The sequence below is a fragment of the Schistocerca serialis genome, chromosome 4 (assembly GCF_023864345.2).
Source record: "Schistocerca serialis cubense isolate TAMUIC-IGC-003099 chromosome 4, iqSchSeri2.2, whole genome shotgun sequence".
NCBI lineage: Eukaryota > Metazoa > Arthropoda > Insecta > Orthoptera > Acrididae > Schistocerca > Schistocerca serialis.
This window is the reverse complement of record NC_064641.1, coordinates 790,368,134-790,391,976: the sequence shown is the minus strand read 5'-3', so window position 1 is coordinate 790,391,976 and position 23,843 is coordinate 790,368,134.

Genomic DNA, 23,843 nt, shown 5'->3' with positions numbered 1-23,843 from the left:
AATACATATGTAGATGGAGATTTGGAGCTCCAGGTAAACTCTCCAAATCTGTCAGGAGCCATTACCTGGCTGGTCCTAACTTCCAAGTACTCCCAAGAATTTATCTCTGCGCTCCTGCCATTTTTCTTCAAACCAACGAGGTTCTCTGAGGCTCATCGCCGCCACGGTGATCGCCAGTAACTGTAGTTGAAAGGCGTTGCGTTAAAATTAACCTGGCCCAAAATTACTCCTGTACGGGAGAAATAATATTCAGTCTCGTCTCCAGAACACACAGAAAACCAGGAAGTGGGGGCTCTTTGTTTTGATTTACAGCTTCATTCCGCACTAAAATAAATGTAATACCACAGGAGGCATTCTTCTCATCTTTGTTGCTTTGAAAGGTAATGTGTACTAGAACACAATTTTAAATTTGAATGTGGATTGTGAAAACAAATTGTTTACATTTTGAATACATTGTGGGAGAAAACAGTGATCTATGTTATTACTAATATTTATATCAAAAACAGTCTTGATCACAAACTGTTTATTCCGGTGACGCGTTTCGACCAAAACTGTGGTCGTTTTCAGACCTACAAGTCAAATACAAAGTTTTATCAGATTGCTACATACATGAAAGAAAAATACATAAAGCTACAAAGTTATAAAACGATGAATTACCAATGAGCTAGAAGCTCCTTCTTGTGGTAAATCACTACTGGAGAAACCAGTGCACGTCTCATTACATATAGTGGAGGCTCCGCCCACTTCTGACAGAATGATGTCATCGCCAACCAAGGAGTTATAGGTCGAATAACAACATAAAAGCCGGCCGGAGTGGCCGTGCTGTTCTAGGCGCTCCAGTCTGGAACCGAGCGGCCGCTACGGTCGCGGGTTCGAATCCTGCCTCGGGCATGGATGTGTGTGATGTCCTTAGGTCAGTTAGGTTTAATTAGTTCTAAGTTCTAGGCGACTGATGACCTCAGAAGTTAAGTCGCATAGTGCTCAGAGCCATTTGAACCAACAACGTAAAATTTCTTAGTTTACCTATCGACTCTACAACAACTTCAGTGGAAAGAAGTCTGCTGCCACATCTTTGGACTGGCGTCCATCCTCACCATGGCAACCACTAGTTTACCTATCGACTCTCCAACCAATCAAATGGTTCAAATGGCTCTGAGCACTATGCGACTTAACTTCTGAGGTCATCAGTAGCCTAGAACTTAGAACTAATTAAACCTCACTAACCTAAGGACATCTCACACATCCACGCCTGAGGCAGGAGTCGAACCTGCGACCGTAGCGGTCCCTCGGTTCCAGACTGTAACGCCCAGAACCGCACGGCCACTCCGGCCGGAGACTCTCCAACAACTTCAGTGGAAAGAAGCCTGCTGCCACATCTTTGGAACGGCGTCTAACCTCACCATGGCAACCAATGGCTCCAAATGCTTCACTAAGAGGCCTAGAGAGAGAGCAGCCCACGTATTGTCAGAACGATGTTCTTTTATCCTACATGTTTAAATATTTTTAACGCTTCTTAACTGACAATAGCTTTTGAACAAGCAAAGTCTTATGTGTGTTTATTTTTCTTTCTTTTCAATGTTCGTTTAACTAAGAAATTTTACGTTGTTATTCGACCGATAACCCATTGGTTAGGGATGACATCATTCTGCCATAAGCCTCCACTATATATAATAAGTGAACTGGTTCTCCAGTAGTGATTTACCACCAGAAGGAGCTTTTTGGCCGCGCGGGATTAGCCGAGCGGTCTAAGGCGCTGCAGTCGTAGATTGTGCGGCTGGTCCCGGCGGAGGTTCGAGTCCTCCCTCGGGCGTGGGTGTGTCTGTTTGTCCTTAGGATAATTTAGCTTCATTAGTGTGTAAGGTTAGGGACTGATGACCTTAGCAGTTAAGTCCCATAAGATTTCACACACATTTGAACATTTTTTTTGTGGTTTTTGCTCATTGGTAATTCATCGTTTTATAACTTTGTAGCTTCATATATTTTCCTTTAACGTTTGTAGCCCTGTGATCAAACTTTGTATTTGACTTGTAAGTCTGAAGATGACCACAGTTGTGGTCGAAACCGGTCATCGGAAGAAATAATTTCTGATCAAGACTGTTTCTGATAGTAAAAAAAAGTGTTTACAAATTTGACACCACACATAATCGCTTGTGTTCTATTTCCCGTCCGTTAACATCTGTGTGTCAACACTTTTGTGGCATCAAAATTAATGTTGCTTCATAAAGTAGCTAAAAGTTGTATTTTCGACGATGGCAGTGACAGCTGTTGAGTAAGAACTGAGTCGATTACTGTTCTTAGTTCCGAGCACATATCCTTCAATAAAGACACACCTACCGAATGCATGCTGTTTCCTGTCGCGTGACTTCCTTGTATCTAAATTTTCCGTTCCTCGAACACCTTCATACAACCAACAGTTGCGTCTTCGTCTTACTGCTACGACGGCTGTGGATGAAAGGTGTTTGATATTCGAATTACTCAGAAACTGAAGACCACTGCGATAGTGGCATCCGTGTTATTAGGGCGTGTAAGAATTGGGACGTCAGTGACAAATAGTACGAAAGGTCATGTCGGATAAAGGAGGCACGTATGGTGCCTCCGCAAGACGGCGACAGCGGAACAATGGAAGGCGCGCAGCAATATCGCATTAAGGGATGGTCGCGGACTGTCCGGGGGCACGTCTAATTAGGCGCGGTTTTCCCTGCGGAATGACGGCTTCCGAGGGCCTAATTCCCGGTGGTTTGGCCGGAAGCGTCTCGGTCGCCATCAGTAATCGTGTCTGCGAGGGCAATTTTGGCCGCCGCCGTCACGCAGACGAGAGCGGACCCGCCTCACCTCGCACACATGGCAACCCTAATGCCGCCCATTAGCCCATTGCTTGTCATTCGAACCCTTTTGTCGGCTAGCTCCGTTTTTCGCCCGAGCCGCCTTAACGACCCGGCCCCCGTTCGATTCCTCTGTGTGTGTATTTATGCCGTGCCTCCGGGCGAGCCTTCTGCGAAATTGGTACCCGGCCGAGTTCTGTAGCTGTGGGGCTCCTCCTCACACAGCGGCAGAAACGGGCATAGCAGTGCGGTGTGTGCGTTATTTTGTAAATGGCGTGGAACAATGGATGAGGTGAGGCAACCGAATGAACAGAGCCGCCTCGATTCGGACAAATGTTACTTGTGTGGCCGTCGCGGGCCATTCTCCGCGGGGCAGCTTCCGCAGCGCCACCTGCGCTGACGTGCGGTGTGCGGTGCCCGTGATCCCGCCCCCCGGGCGTCCTCGGGCTGAACACGCGCCCGGGGGCGGTGCAGCACTGCTGTCTGCTGTCCGACAAGTGGTCTCCTCCAGATGGTCACAGCTCACTTTGTTTCCTTAACCACACTTCGGTCGCAACTGTGCAGTCGGGCACGTGATACACGAATCCAGGCCGCGCTAGGAGCGTCACTCCAAAAGATACGCACAACGTCTTTTGAACATCCAATTTAGGAATGGTGTTCAATAAGAAACGCAGCAGTTTTTGTTTCTGAAAGCAAGGCGATTCTATTCAGGAATCCAATACACCACTTGACTTCCGCAAGGCGTTCGATACAGTTCCCCACAGTCGTTTAATGAACAAAGTAAGAGCATATGGACTATCAGACCAATTGTGCGATTGGATTGAGGAGTTCCTAGATAACAGAACGCAGCATGTCATTCTCAATGGAGAGAAGTCTTGCGAAGTAAGAGTGATTTCAGGTGTGCCGCAGGGGAGTGTCATAGGACCGTTGCTATTCACAATATACATAAATGACCTTGTGGATGACTTCGGAAGTTCACTGAGGCTTTTTGCAGATGATGCTGTGGTGTATCGAGAGGTTGTAACAATGGAAAATTGTACTGAAATGCAGGAGGATCTGCAGCGAATTGACGCATGGTGCAGGGAATGGCAATTGAATCTCAATGTAGACAAGTATAACGTGCTGCGAATACATAGAAAGATAGATCCCTCATCATTTAGCTACAAAATAGCAGGTCAGCAACTGGAAGCAGTTAATTCCATAAATTATCTGGGAGTACGCATTAGGAGTGATTTAAAATGGAATGATCATATAAAGTTGATGGTCGGTAAAGCAGATGCCATACTGAGATTCATTGAAAGAATCCTAAGGAAATGCAATCCGAAAACAAAGGAAGTAGGTTACAGTAAGCTTGTTCGCCCACTGCTTGAATACTGCTCAGCAGTGTGGGATCCGTACCAGATAGGGTTGATAGAAGAGATAGAGAAGATCCAACGGAGAGCAGCGCGCTTCGTTACAGGATCATTTAGTAATCGCGAAAGCGTTACGGAGATGATAAACTCCAGTGGAAGACTCTGCAGGAGAGACGCTCAGTAGCTCGGTACGGGCTTTTGTTAAAGTTTCGAGAACATACCTTCACCGAAGAGTCAAGCAGTATATTGCTCCCTCCTACGTATATCTCGCGATGAGACCATGTGGATAAAATCAGAGAGATTAGAGCCCACACAGAAGCATACCGACAATCCTTCTTTCCACGAACAATACGAGACTGGAATAGAGGGAGAACCGATTGAGGTACTCAGGGTACCCTCCGCCACACACCGTCAGGTGGCTTGCGGAGTATGGATATAGATGTAGATGTAGATTCCCCACCAAGTTGGCTACAAAACCTTGTTTTTCAACTTAATCTCCGTTCACTGCAACGGCCTCAGGCCACCATACTGGACAGCCTGTATGCCCACATACTCTACTGGTCGACTTCAGAGCCAACTGATACGCCCGCTAAACCCGCAATGCAGAACAGGTGATTAGGATTGTGGAAAGGGCCCAATTGTAATTTATTCTAATTCAATAACACGTTTGCAAGCAAAGCGACACATAGCCGAACTTCACAACTACGAGTCTCAAGCTCCAAATCTTACACGGCTGAAGGCCTCCAAACAAGAAATCTTAAAAATCAACAAGGTAAATGTTAAATGACTGAAGACACGACAAAGTGTACACGATCAAAGGCAGAGCCACGTGTGAAAGCACCCACGTGATTTACCAACTGACATGTCTACACTGTGAAGCCTTCTATGTGGGAATGACCAGCAACAAACTGTCCATTCGCATGAATGGACACAGGCAGACAGTGTTTGTTGGTAATGAGGATCACCCTGTGGCTAAATACGCCTTAGTGCACGACCAGCAGATCTTGGCACAATGTTACACTGTCCGGGTTATCTGGATACTTCCCACTGACACCAACCTATCAGAACTCCGGAGATGGGAACTTGCCCTTCAATATATTCTCTCTTCCCGTTACCCACCAGGCCTCAACCTCCGCTAATTTCAAATTGCCGCCGCTCGTACCTCACCTGTCATTCAACAACATCTTTGCCTGCGTACTTCCGCCTCGATTGACATCTCTGCCCCATTTACATACGTCTGCCTGTGTCTGTATATGTGCGGATGGATATGTGTGTGTGTGTGTATGTGTGTGTGTGTGTGTGTGTGTGTGTGTGTGTGTGTGTGCGTGTGTGTGTGTGTGTGTGTGTGTGTGCGCGCGCGAGTGTATACCTGTCCTTTCTCCCTCCTAAGGTAAGTCTTTCCGCTCCCGGGATTGGAATGACTCCTTACCCTCTTCCTTAAAACCCACATCCTTTCGTCTTTCCCTCTTTCCTGATGAAGCAATCTTGGGTTGCGAAAGCTTCAAATTTGTGTGTGTGTGTTTGTGTGTTTTTTATTGTCTCTATCAACGTACCAACGCTTTCTCGTTTGGTAAGTTACAGCATCTTCGTTTTTTCCCACGTGGAATGTTTCCTTCTATATATATATCACAGCTAGGCTGAAAGTCTCAAGGCAAAGATGGATAGACAAACATAAACAAGATGAAATACAAACAGATGGAGGCCCACAATAAAATTTTCATGATTTTAAAATAAAAAATAAATTACCATAACCTTTCCTAGGTAGAAGGCCGCAATGTTTTTGCTTGAAGGGTAATTTTAAGAATAAGGTTTTAAACGGCTGAAGACCCACAATTGATTTTCCAAAGTTCAGAATACCATAAACCCTTAAGGGCAGAAGGCCACAATGTATAGGCTTGAAAGGTAATTTTAAGAAAAAGGTTCTAAGCGGCTGACGGACCACAATTAATTTTCCAAAATTTTTAAAATATATAACCATAAGCCTTAAGTTTTAAGTAGCTGAAACGGCACTAAAAGAAAAGACAACACAATGGCAATAATCTTTCAGCAAATATCCACTTGCCGGAATTCAAACTTAGTTATCTAAAACACAGTAAAGCAAGAATTTGTTAAATCATTAGCTATGATAGATTATAAACAGACTGTGGTGTCACCGCCAGACACCACACTTGCTAGGTGGTAGCATTTAAATCGGCCGCGGTCCGGTAGTATACGTCGGACCCGCGTGTCGCCACTGTCAGTAATTGCAGACCGAGCGCCGCCCCACGGCAGGTCTAGAGAGACGTCCTGGCACTCGACCCAGTTGTACGGACGACTTAGCTAGCGATGCAACACTGACGAAGCCTCGTTTATTTGCAGAGAAGATAGTTAGAATAGCCTTCAGCTAAGTCAATGGCTACGACCTAGCAAGGCGCCAAAGCAATTGATAGTTATCGTATGAAGCATGTCTCATCAAGAACGATGTATACAAATGATGGATTAAAGTTAAGTATTCCAGCAGCTACGTACTTTTCTTTATAGCATTCATTCCGTATCCTGTTTCAGACCTCACGCCAGCCTGCTTGAGTTTAACGCGTGCATTTCGGCCTTCTCTAGCTATACAACAAGTGGCGACGAGGCTAAAGAAAGAAGTCTTCTTTCTATGTGATTGATTTACTTGTGTCGTGGCTTCGCCAGAATCTCCAGATGTACTGTACGAACATCTTCAATTTTTTGGTCCTGTCCTCCTCAGTTGCGCGTAATACTACGGTGTGTTGATGATTTTCACTTATGGACCGTCTGACAGCAACTGAATAAAACACAATTTTAGTGCCATACGCGTTTCGCCTTTATTTTCTGCAAGGCATCATCAGTGGCAGGTTGCGTAGACAGTTTCTTATATATTACGCTCCTGTTACATTTTTGGTCTTATTCTTCTTCCTATGAGCGCCAATTTGCTGTTTTTTTCTGCATTCCACAGCACAGCACTATGCACTGAACGCTTAATGCATTGCATTAAAAAAAAGCGTTCAGTGCATAGTGCTGTGGAATGCAGAAAAAAACAGCAAATTGGCGCTCATAGGAAGAAGAATAAGACCAAAAATGTAACAGGAGCGTAATATATAAGAAACTGTCTACGCAACCTGCCACTGATGATGCCTTGCAGAAAATAAAGGCGAAACGCGTATGGCACTAAAATTGTGTTTTATTCAGTTGCTGTCAGACGGTCCATAAGTGAAAATCATCAACACACCGTAGTACTGTACGAATTTTATCGCTTGCAGAATCAGCAGATGCAGGCGTTATTGGATGCCCTTGGACAGCTCGTCCAGGGTCAACGTGCACTGCAAAACGATGCGGCGGCCGCCGCTTCACCGCTACCGCAGCCACAACATGCTGTTGCTCCCCAGTTTCGTCCATACGTTGCAGCAATGGAAACATGGATGGAGTGGTCACGCCAATATGGATTCTATCTCGCCGCCTACAGAATTCAAGGTAATGAGCGGCAGCCTCACTTATTATCGTGTGTCGCGTCCAGACGTACCGTGTGATAGTGAAATTGTTTCCCCGACGTGACGTAGCAACTCTGTCCAACGAAGAAATTTTGTCGGCCTTAGATGCATATTTCAAAGAATCAGTCAATGTCGTTGCAAAAAGGTATACGTTCTTTCGTACAAAGCGTACGACCGGTCAGACTAATAGGAGTGGGTTGCTACATTGCAAGGCCTTACTCGGGATTGTGCTTTTGAGTGTGAATGTGGACTCCCTTATTCAGATACAATGGTGCGTGATGCAATTGCACAGAACGTTTCTGATGTTCGTATACGGGAACAGATTTTGAAACTAGTTAATCCCTCCCTTCAACAAGTGAAAGACATATTGGATCGGCAAGACACACTTGACTTTGCTCAGGCATCATTTGAAACTTCGCCAGCCGTGTGTCACATTACTCGGCCCTCCGGGCGAGCTGCACGGAACTGTAAACAGCCCTCGCGCCCGTCCGCGCAGCTGCCGCCAAGCTCTCAACCAGGTGTGCCGCGCAAGCACGCCAATGCAGTGAAATCATGCCCGCGGTGTGCTACTAGAGATTCGCGTGAAAATTTCCCGTCACGCCAAGCTATTTGCTTTTTCTGTAATAATAAAGGACATGTTCAGAGTGTTTGCCAGAAAAAGCTCAGATCGGACACTAAAAACCATTCCAGGCCCTTTGCTTCGCGCCGGAATCGAACCAAGAATACTCAGGCTCGTGAACCTTCGCCCATGGACATCCATGTAGTTCATTCCACTCCGCCCAGTGCCACTCTCTCTAACGGTGACTGTGTTCGTTCCACAAAAAGTGTGCGTCGACATCGACGGAAATCACGTCAAGTGGCATGTGATTCTGTACCAGTGTCTGTTCACGTTGCACAAAACAGTCGCTCTTGTCGTCAGCAGGACGATAAACTTTTTGTAGACTTGGACATTAATGGCAACGTGATCCCATTCCAGCTCGATACCGGAGCTGCAGTTTCATTGATCAATAAAGACACGTACAAACAACTGGGTAACCCTCCGTTGCGTGCCGCAAATGTTAAGTTACATAGTTATTCCGGAGAGCATATTCCTGTGTTAGGGCAGTGCAGCCTTCTTGCAACATACAAGGGACAAACAAAACTTGTGTCATTTTACGTCCTTCGTTCTTCTTCTGCAGTTAACTTGTTTGGTTTAGATTTATTTCAGTTGTTTAACTTTTCTATCGTAAATCAGGTCCTATCAGTGAACCAGACTGTGCCTTCAGACAGTGTTTCTCGTCTATGTGAAGAATTTGCAGACATTTTTGCACCGGGCCTTGGTTGCGCTAAGAACTATGAAGCACATTTGGAACTGAAAGTAAACGTGCAACCGAAATTTTTCAGAGCGCGCAATGTTCCCCACGCATTGCGTGATGAGGTCGCAAGAACATTACACGATTTGGAATCGCAAGGTGTAATTGAACGTGTGCAGGCTTCTCTCTGGGCATCACCCTTAGTAATTTTGCCAAAACCTTTGGGAAAATTGAGACTTTGTGTGGACTTCAAGGCAACAGTGAATCCACAACTAGTGATTGTCACTTTTCCTTTACCCCGTCCGGAAGATCTTTTTGATACACTGTGCCCGGGTAAATATTTTTTGAAGTTGGACCTAGCAGATGCGTACTTGCAAATACCGGTGGACGAAGAATCCCAGCGCGCATTGGTGGTTAACACGCATCTTGGTTTGTACAGATTCAAAAGATTGCCATTCGGGTGTGCCTCCGCCCCTGCATTGTTTCAGCAATATCTGCAAACTGTTTGTGCGTCGGTCCCTACTGCAGCAAACTATCTGGACGATATTGTGATCTCCGACAAGACAGAAGAAGAAGATTTAGCAAACTTCCGAACATTATTTCAGGTCTTGCGACAAAATGGTCTTCGCTTGCGGAAGGACAAATGTGTGTTTTTTGCTCGTGACTTACCATATTTGGGACATATACTCAATGCCCAAGGCATACATCCCAGTCCAGAGCACCTCCGTGCCATACAAGACTTGCCTTCGCCTCAGAATTTGAAGCAGCTACAAAGTGTGCTGGGAAAAATAAATTACTACCATAAATATGTGCGCCACGCTTCTTCCATTTCAGCTCCGCTTAATCGCTTACGCCGTAAAGGTGTTCCGTTCGTCTGGACGACGGAATGCGAACGCGCCTTTCGCCAGTTGAAATCGACGTTGCTTTCTCCTTCTTGCCTTACGCCATTCGATCCGCAGAAACCCCTTTTGTTGATGGTAGATGCATCGGATTTCGAGATCGGTGCTGTGCTTGCGCACAAAGATGGTTCGCATGATCGCCCTATTGCTTTTGCGTCCAAATTGCTCTCGTCAGCGCAAAGAAATTATTCACAGATCGAGAAGGAAGCTTTGGCTCTCGTGTTTGGTGTTACAAAGTATCATGATTTCTTGTATGGTCGTCACTTTACCATCATCACAGACCACAAACCTTTGACATCTCTTTTTCATCCGACCAAGCCTGTACCTCCACGTACAGAGCAGAAATTCATTCGCTGGTCTATTTTCCTCTCGCAGTACCGCTCCGATATCTTGTATCGGTCCACTGCTAAGCACGGAAACGCCGATGCGTTGTCCCGTTTGCCTGTTGCTGAGGATAGAGCATTCGATTCTTCCGAACTTGCTTGCATGTTCATTGATGCGGAAACCGATGACGTGGTCGAATCGTTTCCGATTGATTTTCGTCGTATAGCTACAGCCACAGCTGCTGACCCTGTCCTTGCTACCGTTTTGCGTTTTGTTGCTACGCAATGGCCCTTGTCAAAGTCACGGATCGAGGATCCGTTGGTTCGCCGATTTTTTGCTCACAGGGAGAGACTTTTTGTACGACGTGGTGTTTTGCTGTTGCGTTCTGATAATGATCAGTCCAGGGTCGTGGTCCCACGTTCGTTACAGTCCTCTGTCTTACCGCTTCTCCACCAAGGACATTGCGGTATAGTGCGAACGAACCAACTTGCTCGTAAGCACTGTACTTGGTTCGGAATCGATGCTGCGATTACGAAAATGTGCTCTTCTTGCACGGCGTGTGCCGAACAACACTCCGCACCGCCGCGGAAATTCTTTGCATGGCCGAAAGCCACTTCCCCTTGGCAACGCTTGCACATCGATTTTGCTGGTCCATTCTGGAATGCTCGATGGTTGGTTCTGGTCGATTCATTCAGTAATTTTTCTTTTGCTGTCCGGATGTCTTCCACGACGTCATCTGCCACCATCCAAGCGTTATCCGCTATCTTTTGCATTGAAGGTCTTCCACAGAATATTGTTTCCGACCATGGCCCACAATTCATGTCCGCAAAATTTCAGTCATTCTGCAAGGCCAATGGTATTCAACATCTGACGTCCGCGCCGTTTTCGCCTCAGTCCAACGGTGCCGCTGAACGATTGGTCCGGACTTTCAAGTCACAGATGTTGAAGCTGAAAGAGTCGCATTCTCGGGAGGACGCGTTATTGCTCTTTTTGTCTTCGTATCGCTCTCAGCCCCGAGATGGTCGCTCGCCGGCTGAGTTGCTCCATGGTCGTCCTCATCGAACCTTGTTGTCTTTGCTGCATCCGCAGCATCAGGTTCCTGTGCAGCGGCAGACACTTGCTTTTGCCCCAGGCGGCGTTGTATTCTATCGCAACTATCGAGGTTCACAGTGTTGGCTCGCAGGGCGCATTCTTCGCTGCCTCGGCCGCGCGATGTATCTGGTTTTGGGGGCCCCTGGTGAGGTGCGTCGGCATCTCAGTCAGCTGCGCCTCTGTCATCACATGGGTTCTGCCGCTCCCCGTCTGCTTTCAGCGACGGTGCCGTCCGGTCAGCGCCCTGGGGACCCATCTACTGGCTCGCCTCATCCCCAGGTGTTACCGACACTGCCTTCCATTTTGCCCCATGGAGACGCGCCGCCGCCTGTTCTCCCGCCAGTGACGCCCGCAGTGGACGCATCGCTGCAACCGCCGGGCGCCTCCCTGGGTCACGCGCCGCCGATCGCTTCCCGTGACCAGCTGTCCTCCGACATGGAACTCTTGCCTGCTCCGGACCACATGGCGTCTTCGCCCGTCGGGTGCCCCGATCAGATGGAGGTCGACCCTTCGGCCCCTCCTGTCTCTTTACGGGTGCATACACCGCATGTTGGCGTGCACCCTGGACTATGTTTTCAGGCGTTTCCTAGCTCCCCTCGGACCGAATGGCAGGGTGCGGGTGGCACAGCCCCACCTCATCGCATACGTCAACATGGGGTCCTCCCCACAGCGGGCGGAAGCCTTATACCACAACCGTCCGCCGATTTGCGGGGAAGGATTGTGGTGTCACCGCCAGACACCACACTTGCTAGGTGGTAGCATTTAAATCGGCCGCGGTCCGGTAGTATACGTCGGACCCGCGTGTCGCCACTGTCAGTAATTGCAGACCGAGCGCCGCCACACGGCAGGTCTAGAGAGACGTCCTGGCACTCGGCCCAGTTGTACGGACGACTTAGCTAGCGATGCAACACTGACGAAGTCTCGTTTATTTGCAGAGAAGATAGTTAGAATAGCCTTCAGCTAAGTCAATGGCTACGACCTAGCAAGGCGCCATAGCAATTGATAGTTATCGTATGAAGCATGTCTCATCAAGAACGATGTATACAAATGATGGATTAAAGTTAAGTATTCCAGCAGCTACGTACTTTTCTTTATAGCATTCATTCCGTATCCTGTTTCAGACCTCACGCCAGCCTGCTTGAGTTTAACGCGTGCATTTCGGCCTTCTCTAGCTATACAACACAGACAATTAAGCACAGGCAAGAAACACAGTAAAGACAACGGCACTCAGAAGCCTCCAGGGGGCTGGTGTGCCGTCGTTCACTTAGGTGAGATGGGTGGTGCACCCAACTACACTTGATCCGTCGGAACCCGACCAAGGGACAGCCACGGACCATCCGACAAACGACTTACTTGCCACCACTCAAACACAAAATGTTACGGGCGTAATTATCCACAATCAAATATGTATATGTACTAAGGTGTCAAAACTACACACCGTGTTGGACAGCGACAACGGGTAAGGAAAGGACACCGCCTGAACTTACGTTAGTGGCCAGGGCAGGTAACAGGAACATTAATGGCCACAAGGCAGAAAATTCCACTGGTGCAATCGAATTGTAGTCAACAAATATTGTTAATTCCACCGGATGGCGGCTAAATTTCAGCAATACAAACACTGGGTGTTGCTCACAGGAAAACCTCCCCAATAGCGAACATGGATGGAGTGTCTTGGGTACTTGAAACCACTACTCAACTTCGACGTCCTGGGTCGGTGAGTCGCGGAGCTCGTAGCGATCGGACAGCTACGTAGGGACCGCCAGCCGACAGCACCGCGCGGTTCGCAGCAACCGACCGACTCCTCTCTGAATGCCGACAACATCTAAAATAGTCGTGAGTGGAAATAACGCCAACTACACACACAACCTGACAAACACTTGCACGAAGAGCTGAACGATACCCAGCAGTAACTAAGCACGCACGAAGACAAATCGGGAGTCAGTGCACTCACACACAGCCGACTCATGGACGATCGGCGAGCCTAAACGCATCGTCCAGTAGGACGACCGACCGACGGTCCACCAATACCGTGGCCCAGCTCAAGTGATGTGTGGCGGCAATGGTCAGGCGATCAATGTCGACGCAGACCTCACTGCTCCAACGTGACTGCACTAGAGCCGCATTGCAACTCCCTGAATGGCAGGTCCGGACTGCACTCCAGACACGTCCCAACTGACTGGCAGCCCGAACTCGCGACCCGAACTGCCTTACGACAGACTTTTTTTTTGTTTTTCCTTTATTGTAATTTTAATCACCTATACAGGCGGGCTGGCAGCAGCACATTACGCTGCTCTTCAGCCTTAAGTGGAACAATAACATGACATAGAGGTGACACAGACAATACAAAAAACGGCGGGCAAAAAATGGAGATACAAAAAAAACAATAAACATGAAGCCGTTCACGTTGGACGATAAAAACACGAACACTTGTGGACACGGCGCACAAAACACGGAGAAACGGCGATGGCACATGTGAACAGTGGAGTCGTAACTGCACGAAACACAAAACGAAGCACACACACGAGATACTGATGTCGATGATCTCTGGCGCGCGAATGTTCACTATGCGTGTGCGAGTCTGGGGACCTGCCAAGAGAGGAGGAGGAGGAAGGGGAGTGGGAGAGCGAGAGGGGAGAGCAGAGATGCCACGGGCAGGGGAGAAAGGAGGGAGGGAGGAAGGGGGAGGGGAAACCCGGGGGAAGAGGGGTGGAGGGAGGGGACGTGGGAAAAGGAAAGAGAAGGGAAGGGAAGAGAAGGGAGGGAGGGTGCCCAAAGGAAAGGACACCGGAAGTGGGGGGTGGGGCAGGGTCAAAGTTGATAGGAGGGGTAGATGGAGGGGAGGAGGACATCATCAGGGAGGGGAAGCTGGCGGAAGCCACCTTGGGAGAGGGTAAGGAGGGTGGAGAGATGGAGACCAGGTGGGACGTGCGAATACAGGCGCGGCAGCGGGCGGGGGTGGGAGAGGATCGGGGAGACGAGCGGGTGAGGAGGATCGAGTTTGCGGGAGGTGTACAGGATCCGTATCCTTTCAAGGAAAAGGAGGAGGTGGGGGAAGGGGATGAGATTGTACAGGATCCGCGTGGGGGAGGGGAGACGGATGCGATAAGCGAGGCGGAGAGCATGATTAAGGATTTGGAGGGATTTATAAAAGGTAGGGGGGGCGGAGATCCAAGCCGGATGGGCATAACAAAGGATAGGGCGGATGAGGGACTTATAGGTGTGGAGGATGGTGGAGGGGTCCAGACCCCACGTACGGCCAGAGAGGAGCTTGAGGAGACTGAGGCGGGAGCGTGCCTTGGCTTGGATCGTATGGAGGTGGGGAGTTCAGGAGAGGCGACGGTCGAGGGTGACGCCATGGTACTTAAGGGTGGGAGTGAGGGCGATAGGACGGCCATAGATGGTGAAATAGAAATCAAGGAGGCGGAAGGAAGGGGTGGTTTTGCCTACAATGATCGCCTGGGTTTTGGAGGGATTGACCTTAAGCAACCACTAGTTGCACCAAGTGGTGAACCGGTCAAGATGGGATTGGAGAAGGTGTTGGGAGCGCTGTAGGGTGGGAGCAAGGGCAAGGAAGGCGGTGTCATCGGCAAACTGGAGAAGGTGGACGGTGGCTGACGGCGGCGGCATGTCCGCCGTGTGCAAAAGGTACAGAAGGGGGAAGAGGACGGAGCCTTGGGGCACACCGGCAGAGGGGAAAAAGGTGTAGGATTCTGTGTTATGGATGGCGACATAGGAAGGACGGCGGGAGAGAAAGGAGCCGATCAGACAGACGTAGTTAATGGGAAGGGCGAAGGTTTGGAGCTTGAAGAGGAGACCGGAATGCCATACGCTGTCATATGCACGTTCGAGGTCCAGGGAGAGGAAGATTGCGGAGCGACGGGAATTAAGCTGTTCGGAAAGGAGATGAGTGAGGTGAAGGAGAAGGTCGTCGGAAGAGAAGGACGGCCGAAAGCCACACTGGGTAACGGGAAGGAGGCGGTGCTGGCGGAGATGCTGGTGGATGCGTCGGGTGAGGATAGATTCCAGGACCTTGCTGAAGACCGAGGTAAGGCTGATGGGACGGTAGGAGGAGACGGCGGACGGCGGTTTGCCAGGTTTAAGGAACATGAGGATACGGGAGGTTTTCCACAGGTCGAGGTAGTAACCGGTGGACAGGACTACATTGTAGAGCCTGGCCAGGGTGGAGAGGAAAGAGACAGGAGCTTCACGAAGGTGACGGTAGGTGACACGATCGTGACCAGGAGCGGTGTTGCGTTTTGTGTGGAGTGTAGCAATGAGATCCTGTGTAGTGATAGGGGCATTGAGTTCCGTGTGTGCAATGTTGTCCAAGTACTGGAAACCAGGAGCGAGGGGAGGGACGGAGGTGTCAGTTCGATCGCGGACATCCGGGAAGAGGGAGTAATCGAACTGGGGATCATCGGGGATGGAAAATACATCGGAGAGGTAGGAGGCAAAGTGATTGGCCTTACTAAGGGTGTCAGGGAAAGGGTGATCATCATGGAGAAGAGGATAATAGGGGGAGGGTTTAGTTCCGGTAAGGCGACGGAAGGCCGACCAGAACTTGGACGAGTTGATTGGTAGGGTAGCATTTAAACGGGTGCATGTCTGTCGCCAGTCCCGGCGTTTCTTAGCCGCGAGCAAATTACGAATGTGTCGCTGGAGTTGCCGGTGGCGTCGTAGTGTGGCCGGGTCACGCGTGCGGAGGAAGGCACGGTAGAGACGACGGGATTCACGGAGGAGGAGAACGGCCTGTGGGGGTAAGGTAGGACGGTGGGGGTGGATGGCGACAGTAGGGACGTGGGCCTCCACGGCCTCAGACAAGGTCTGCTGGAGAAAGGAGGCGACATGGGTGACATCGTCAGGGTGGTGGTAGGCGAAGGGGTGGCTATCGACCTGGGTGGAAAGGGTATCCCGGTAGGCATTCCAGTCGGCACGGGAATAGTCGTGGACATACTTGGGGGGAGGGTCAGTACGAGGGTCGGGGCGAGGGCGACGACCGTCTGAAACGGTGAGGAGGACAGGGAGATGGTCGTTACCAATAGGCTCCAGGACATCCACCGTTATGCGGCCAAGGAGGTTGGGGGAGGAGAGGAGAACATCAGGAGAGGAGTTGGATTCGGGACGGGTGTGCTGGGGGATGGGGATGAGGTCGCCTTGAAGGGAGGAGAGGAACCGATGCCACCGCCGTAACTGGGCGGCGGAACGACTATGAATGTTGAGGTCGGCGGCGATCACGTAGGAGTAGAAGGTACGGTCAATGTGGGAGAGGAAGTCGAAGGGAATAGGGGCGTTAGGGCGGACATAGATGGTGGCGCAGGTAACGGTAAGGCCGGGGAAGAAGAGACTAAAGATCAGGTGTTCGGTAGGGTCGGGAAGGAGAGGTTGAAACCGAACGGGGATCTGGCGGTGGTGACCAATGGCAACTCCGCCACGCGCTATTGGGAGGGGGTTATCGGAGCGGTGGAGGAGATAGGGTGAGGTGTGGATGGAGTGGTGGGGTTGGAGGAAGGTTTCATTGAGGAGGAAGGCATCCACGCGGTGGGTGGCAAGGGTGTGCAGGAAGAGGTTCTTGTTGGCGGAGAGGGAGCGGATATTGTTGAAAAGCTTACGACAGACAACGACCGGGAAGTAATATCAGTCGAACAAAGATACTACGAGAGGGGACATATCGACACACGCTGCTAGCGCCTGTCACGGTCAGGCAAAGCAGCGACTCAGTGACACTAGTAATTAAAATTAACGTAGTGAGGTGGAAGTACGTTAAAAACAGGATGTAAAATACATGATGTGGGGACACGAGCCGCCCACGGCTCACCAATGTCGTGCTGCATCAATAACCTCCCCATCATCCACGTACTGCGTCCTTCTCTGGGTCAAACAGGTGAAAGTCGGAAAGTGCGAAATCAGGGCCTTAAGGTGGACGAGAAAGAACAATCCAAAGAAGTTTTGTGACCTTCTCTTGGGAAGAGCTGACTTGTCCGAGGCCTTGTGTTGTCAAGGAGCCTGAGAAGTTCGTTTGGATTTTTGTTGCCACGTTCGAAAATTGCAGGAATCACATCTGTGCGCGTCCGGCCGGAACGCAGGATATCGGTCAGGTTTGAGAGACCGGTCTGCGATGATGAATGACGTCTTGTCCAACGACTCACCGTGCTTTTGTTCATTACCACGTCTCCGTATTCTGCAAGTGCTTATATACATCTACGATGCTCTGGTTTTTCGCCAAAAGAAATTCAATGACAGCTGATCAGAACAACCCACCGTAACAGACGCCATTTTCATTGCTACATGTAATGCTGCCACCTATCGGAATTTCATGAAACTATAGGGACTGAAGTGGTAATATTCTACGATGTACAACAATAAATTCTGCATTTTAACGGAAGTTGGGTGCAAAAAAAAAAGTATTGTATCAGTTATAGAACGGCACTCGTATTTCCCGTAGCTTTAATATTTTGTATAGTACGTTGCTAAACGTAGTGTTTCATGGTTTTTTGCGAGGTCCTGAAGGGCAGCTTCATCTGTCTAACTGGAAAGGTTTTTCTCTCCTTCGCCCACAATGACACCTTCCGTCTGGGAAGTGTGAGAGTTGTGTGGGTACTGTGGTGTCGTTTGTGGTTGGTGATAAGAGAAGGGAGAGAGTGAAAGCTGGTGGCGGCACATAACCTACTCGTCTAGAATTGCACCAAGGACAAGGGAATGCACCTGTCCGCTCCTCCACCCTCTTTGACAAGGCCGTTGGCAAAATGAGGGTGACTTCTTACGCCGGAAGTCTTCGACAGCCAACGTTGAATCATGAATGAAAATTGAAGCGATGGCGGGTTTCTAATCCGGGGCCAGGGAAGTTTTGATTACTAACCAAAGATACTACCCCTGCACCACGGGTGCAGCTTCGGTTATTTGATTGTAAATTTACACTCATGCTCATAAATTAAGGATAATGCTGATAAATGGTGACACAACGCTCTGGTGGGCGGTTTGCGGGTTTCAGTCACCTCGGGGTATGACCATGCGGAGCATTTGACCTGCGGTCGTCGCACGGTAGCGCTGGCAGCAGTCCACATACGCAGAGGTGTGTTGATGCATGTCAGTGTACGGTGCAGCGAGTAAGTGTGCTGATGTTTTCAGACGTGTTAGTGGTGACTGTGTGTTGAAAATGGCTCAAAGAACACGTATTGGTGACGTTATGAGGGGTAGAATACTAGGGCGACTCGAGGCTGGTCAAACACAGCAGGTCGTATCACGGGCCCTCCGTGTGCCACAAGGTGTGATGTCACGATTATGGCAACGATTCCAGCAGACTGGAAACGTGTCCAGGCGCTACAGTACGGGACGTCCACAGTGTACAACACAACAAGAAGACCGATATCTCACCATCAGTGCCCGCAGACGGCCACGGAGTACTACAGTTAGCCTTACTCGGAACCTTACCGCAGCCACTGGAACAGTTGTCTCCAGACACACAGGCTACAGACGATTGAACAGACATGGATTACTCGCCCGGAGACCCGCAAGGTGCATTCCACTGACCCCTGGTCACAAGAGGGCCCGTAAATCCTGGTGTCAAGAACACAGTACATGGTCATTGGAACAGTGGTCCCAGGTTATGTTCACAGACGTGTCCAGGTATAGTCTGAACAGTGATTCTCGCCGGGTTTTCATCTGGCGTGAACCAGGAACCAGATACCAACCCCTTAATGTCCTTGAAAGGGACCTGTATGGAGGTCGTGGTTTGATGGTGTGGGGTGGGATTATGATTGGTGCACGTACACCCCTGCATGTCTTTGACAGAGGAACTGTAACAGGTCAGGTGTATCGGAACGTCATTTTGCACCAGTATGCCCGCCTTTTTAGGGGTGCACTGGGTCCCACCTTCCTCCTGATGGTGGGACACACCGAGCTGCCATCGTGGAGGAGTACCTTGAAAAAAATCAGGCAAATGGAGTGGCCTGCCTGTTCTCCAGACCTAAACCCCATTTAACACGTCTGGGATGCTCTCGGTCGACATATCGCTGCACGTCTTCACGCCCGTAGGACACTTCAGGAGCTCCGACAGGCACTGTTGCAAAAATGGGAGGTTACACCCAAGCAGCTGCTCGACCACCTGATCCAGAGTATGACAACCCGTTGCGCGGCCTGTGTACATGTGCATGGTGATCATATACCATATCGATGTATGGGTACATGCGCAGGAAGCAGTATCGTTTTGTAGCACAAGTGTTTCGGGACGTTTTTCTCAACTATCCCCAGTACGGTTAACTTACAGATCTGTGTCGTGTGTGTTCCATATGTGCCTGAGCTGTTAGCGCCAATTTTGTGTAGTGCCACGTTGTGTGGCACCACATTCTGCAATTATCCTTAATTTATGAGCATGAGTGTAGAAATGTGAGCCTTTTTCATTCAGAAACCATTTTATACAACGAACCTCACTCTTGATCATTGGTTTTGTCACACATTTTAAAATCACACAAATAAACAGTAAACGACTGTACACGCTCACTGTTAATGTCACAAGGCGCAAATGGACAGAGAGGTCTGTCGTACAGCGGCAGGGATGGAGGGAAAGTTGTGCTACTCGTCATATCAAAAGACTCCTTTGGGAGACCTCTGAAATGAGCTATACATCTGTCGATTTATCGCAAGCGCTCGTCACAGTTTTCTTCCTTGCTGTCTGGCAGATAACAGTGACACCTTGCGTTTTCCGAGGCAGCATCGTTTAGCAGATTTAGAATATCGAACTGCTCTTTTACTGTCATCATGTAATAAATGCCTGCCTGTCAACCCTTGCTATATATTCATGTAGGGGGCGTTCCCTGCAGGACATGATGTGATGTACTGAATCCAACACAGTCGGAGTCGGTCGTTGCCTTCCTACAAATTCCGTTAATAGTGAGCTGCGCGCGTGTTAAATCGATCTCTGCTGGTCATGAAACTTCCCTGCTGCTCGTTTCCAAGTGGCGGGTAGTTCTGCGTCTCGAGAGATGGCGCTGAGTAACTCGCAGAGTTCACTTAATCGCATGCACGCTCCTCCCTGCAGCGGAATGTTTGTCTGCTCTTCGTGGTACTGGCTGGGGTCGCACGCCGAGGACTGAGGTCGGATTCTTCGTCTTATCCGTGGCTGTGGAAACGGTGTGCATACGATAATTGGAGAGGTATTACTAGCTTCTGCCTTCGTGGTTGCGGAGTCGCCATGTTTCTCGTTTTTGGGTGCATTGGCTGTGGATGCCATGGTTCCAGCAGTTACTTGTGGCCAAGGATTTTTGCACAATCGAAAGGGTGTGCATACGACGGTTGAAGAATTATTGATTGCCTCTGCCTCCATGATCACTAGTCTGCTCCTTGGAAATCGGCACTTTTCTGCTGCCTTCGCTGTGAACGCTGTGGTATCGGCATTTACTTACAGACAAACACAGGGGTAACCAATAAAATGGTAAACACCGTATGCCACGAGTAATTAAAGGACTTATAGAGCTATTGGCGTTTGGGAAATCCTTGTCCGTTGAGCGATATTCGCTTTGGGTTCCCGCATATAATGCTGCGTAGTTTTGGGCCATTACAATTATAATTGTCCTAGACCAGCATCAGACCATATCAGCATTCAGTGTTAACACTGCATCCCCAAGTTATTTTAAGTGATCTGTTAAAAGCAAAGCTACAACGCAATTTGAAACGCGCGCCAAAAACACAACAACCAATCAGAGACTGTGCTCGACATCTATTGAGCATCCCAGAGTGCCACAGAGTGCATCCCAGAGTGCCCCAGAGAGCTACAACACTAAGAAGAATCGCTTCTCGGCTTTTGGCAAGATCAATGTGTAGTATTTGTGGCCCTTAGAAGGGCCGTTTGTTGAGAACTGCTTTCAATGATTATAGATGGTACAATCACCAACAATGCGACAATCTTCCAAAGAAGAAGGACCACTAGCCTTCACCCATAAGTGAATACTACACTCCGAATTTATCTTACAACGTCTACGACAAGACAAAGACAAACTCTCGTGCGGAAAAAGGTAGGAACCCTCACTAGCAATAATAATCTCTGAAACAGGAATAGTACGGTAAGCTAAAATCTCCCGAGTTTCAAAGGATTCCAAACCTGCTCTTCCTGCATTGTTACAAGCAACGAAAGCTACAGTAAGCCATCCGTTACCCAAACTAGAAGAAGAAGAAACTTTCATTAAAGATAAATTTAACCACGCACCACAGAATAAAGTAGGTCCGTTAAGAAGAACAAATTGAGCAGTTTTACCTACTTCTCTTATTTCGTTCTTTTTACCCTTCGCAGAAGATGTCGGAGCACCAAGAGTGCCGTCCACATTGACAAGTGATTTGTAAACCAGCATTCGCCGGCGACGACGAAAACAACGTTTACGCATGCGTTGTTTTCGTCGTCGCCGGCGAATGCTGGTTTACAAATCACTTGTCAATGTGGACGGCACTCTTGGTGCTCCGACATCTTCTGCGAAGGGTAAAAAGAACGAAATAAGAGAAGTAGGTAAAACTGCTCAATTTGTTCTTCTTAACGGACCTACTTTATTCTGTGGTGCGTGGTTAAATTTATCTTTAATGAAAGTTTCTTCTTCTTCTAGTTTGGGTAACGGATGGCTTACTGTAGCTTTCGTTGCTTGTAACAATGCAGGAAGAGCAGGTTTGGAATCCTTTGAAACTCGGGAGATTTTAGCTTACCGTACTATTCCTGTTTCAGAGATTATTATTGCTAGTGAGGGTTCCTACCTTTTTCCGCACGGGAGTTTGTCTTTGTCTTGTCGTAGACGTTGTAAGATAAATTCTGATTCCAGCATTCACTTATGGGTGAAGGCTAGTGGTCCTTCTTCTTTGGAAGATTGTCGCATTGTGGGTGATTGTACTTTATATAATCACTGAAGGCAGTTCTGAATAAACGGCCCTTTTAAGGGCCACAAATACTACACAATGATCTTGCCAAAAGCCGAGAAGCGATTCTTCTTGGTGTTGTAGCTCTCTGGGGCACTCTGGGATGCACTCTGGGGCACTCTGGGATGCTCTCTGGGCTGCTCAATAGATGTCGGGCACAGTCTCTGATTGGTTCTCTTGTTTGTGGCGCGCGATTCAAATTGCTCTTTGGAAGTCTCATTTCCGCAATTGTTCGTTTACAAGAAATTAATGTTTTAATCAAAGGAAACTATATCCTTCCATAGAAGACTGCAAGTCTAAAAACACTGTGATGTAGTATATGCAGACTGAAGTGACGAATGAGAATTTGTGGCAAGACCAGGCTTCGAACCCGGGTCTCGAGATAGTTAGGTAGATGCGCTAACCATTTCCTTGCTCTGGCACAGTAGCTTGGCACAACAGCATGGAATCCCCTTGCACACCTCCCACCTCAGTCCGAATTCCCATTCACTCATCAACCCACTTGGTACTCCCCCTAAATTCGAACAGCATTTCAGAGGCTCTCCGGGTGTATTGGAGCGGCACCTCAGCATACAATGAAACGGGGGATCCTGCCTGAAACCCAAGCAGAGGTGCTTGAATCATATTCCAAAACAATTGGATAGCCTCTGTAATGCTGTTCGATGATGATGATGTTTGGTTTGGTGTGTGGGGCGCTCAACTGCGCGGTTATCAGCGGCCGTACAAATTCCCAACCTTCGCTGAGTCCAAATTCGCCACATTCATGAATGATGATGAAATGATAAGGACAACACAAACACCCAGCCATCTCGAGGCAGGTGAAAGTCACTGACCCCTCCGGGAATCGAACCCGGACCCCGTGCTCGGGAGGTGAGAACGCGACCGCGTGATCACGAACTGTGGACATACTATTCGAGTTTAGGGGGAGTACGAAGTGGGTTGATGAGAGAATGGGAATTCGGATTCAGGCGGGAAGCATGTCAGGATAATCGGTGCAGTTGTGCAAAGCCACTGTACGTGGGTGGCGCAATAGTTAGCACATCTGCCTAGTGTGCGAGAGACCCAGGTTCAAATTCTGGCCTTACTACAAATTTTAACTGGTCATTTCATCCTACATGCCCATATCACTAATTTTTAAATTATGTGCTTTTGTTTAAGGGCCCTTGTGTTATAAAAGGCAATCATTTTGCATTGATCGTTTTCGTTAAAATTGCTGTGCCAAGGAACGCAAGCTTATATTATTTTATTGAAGTCTTTAAAGCCCCTGTAAAATCTTCACGTGTGCGATTTGTGGTGTGTCATTTTAATGTTTACTCAGTGTGTATGTTTTAGATCGGAAGAGACTGACCCACGCCTGATTCGGCTGGTAGCCTCGTGTTTTCAACTCTTTTATCATTTATTGTTCGGAGACTTGTGAACTACTTGATATTGATTCTCTTACGGTTTATCGTATCTGAAAGTCATGTGTACAAGCTTCAAAGTTTTTGATAAATGTCGTTTTCTTTATCTGAATTACCTACGATTCTATAGAGGCTGTCACAGGAAGGTAACAAAAGTCATGGGATTGCAATATGCACATACACAGATGACGACAGTGTCGCGTACACAGAGTACAAAAGGGCAATGCACTGGAAACGGCTCTGAGCACTTTGGGACTTGACATCTGAGGTCATCATTCCCT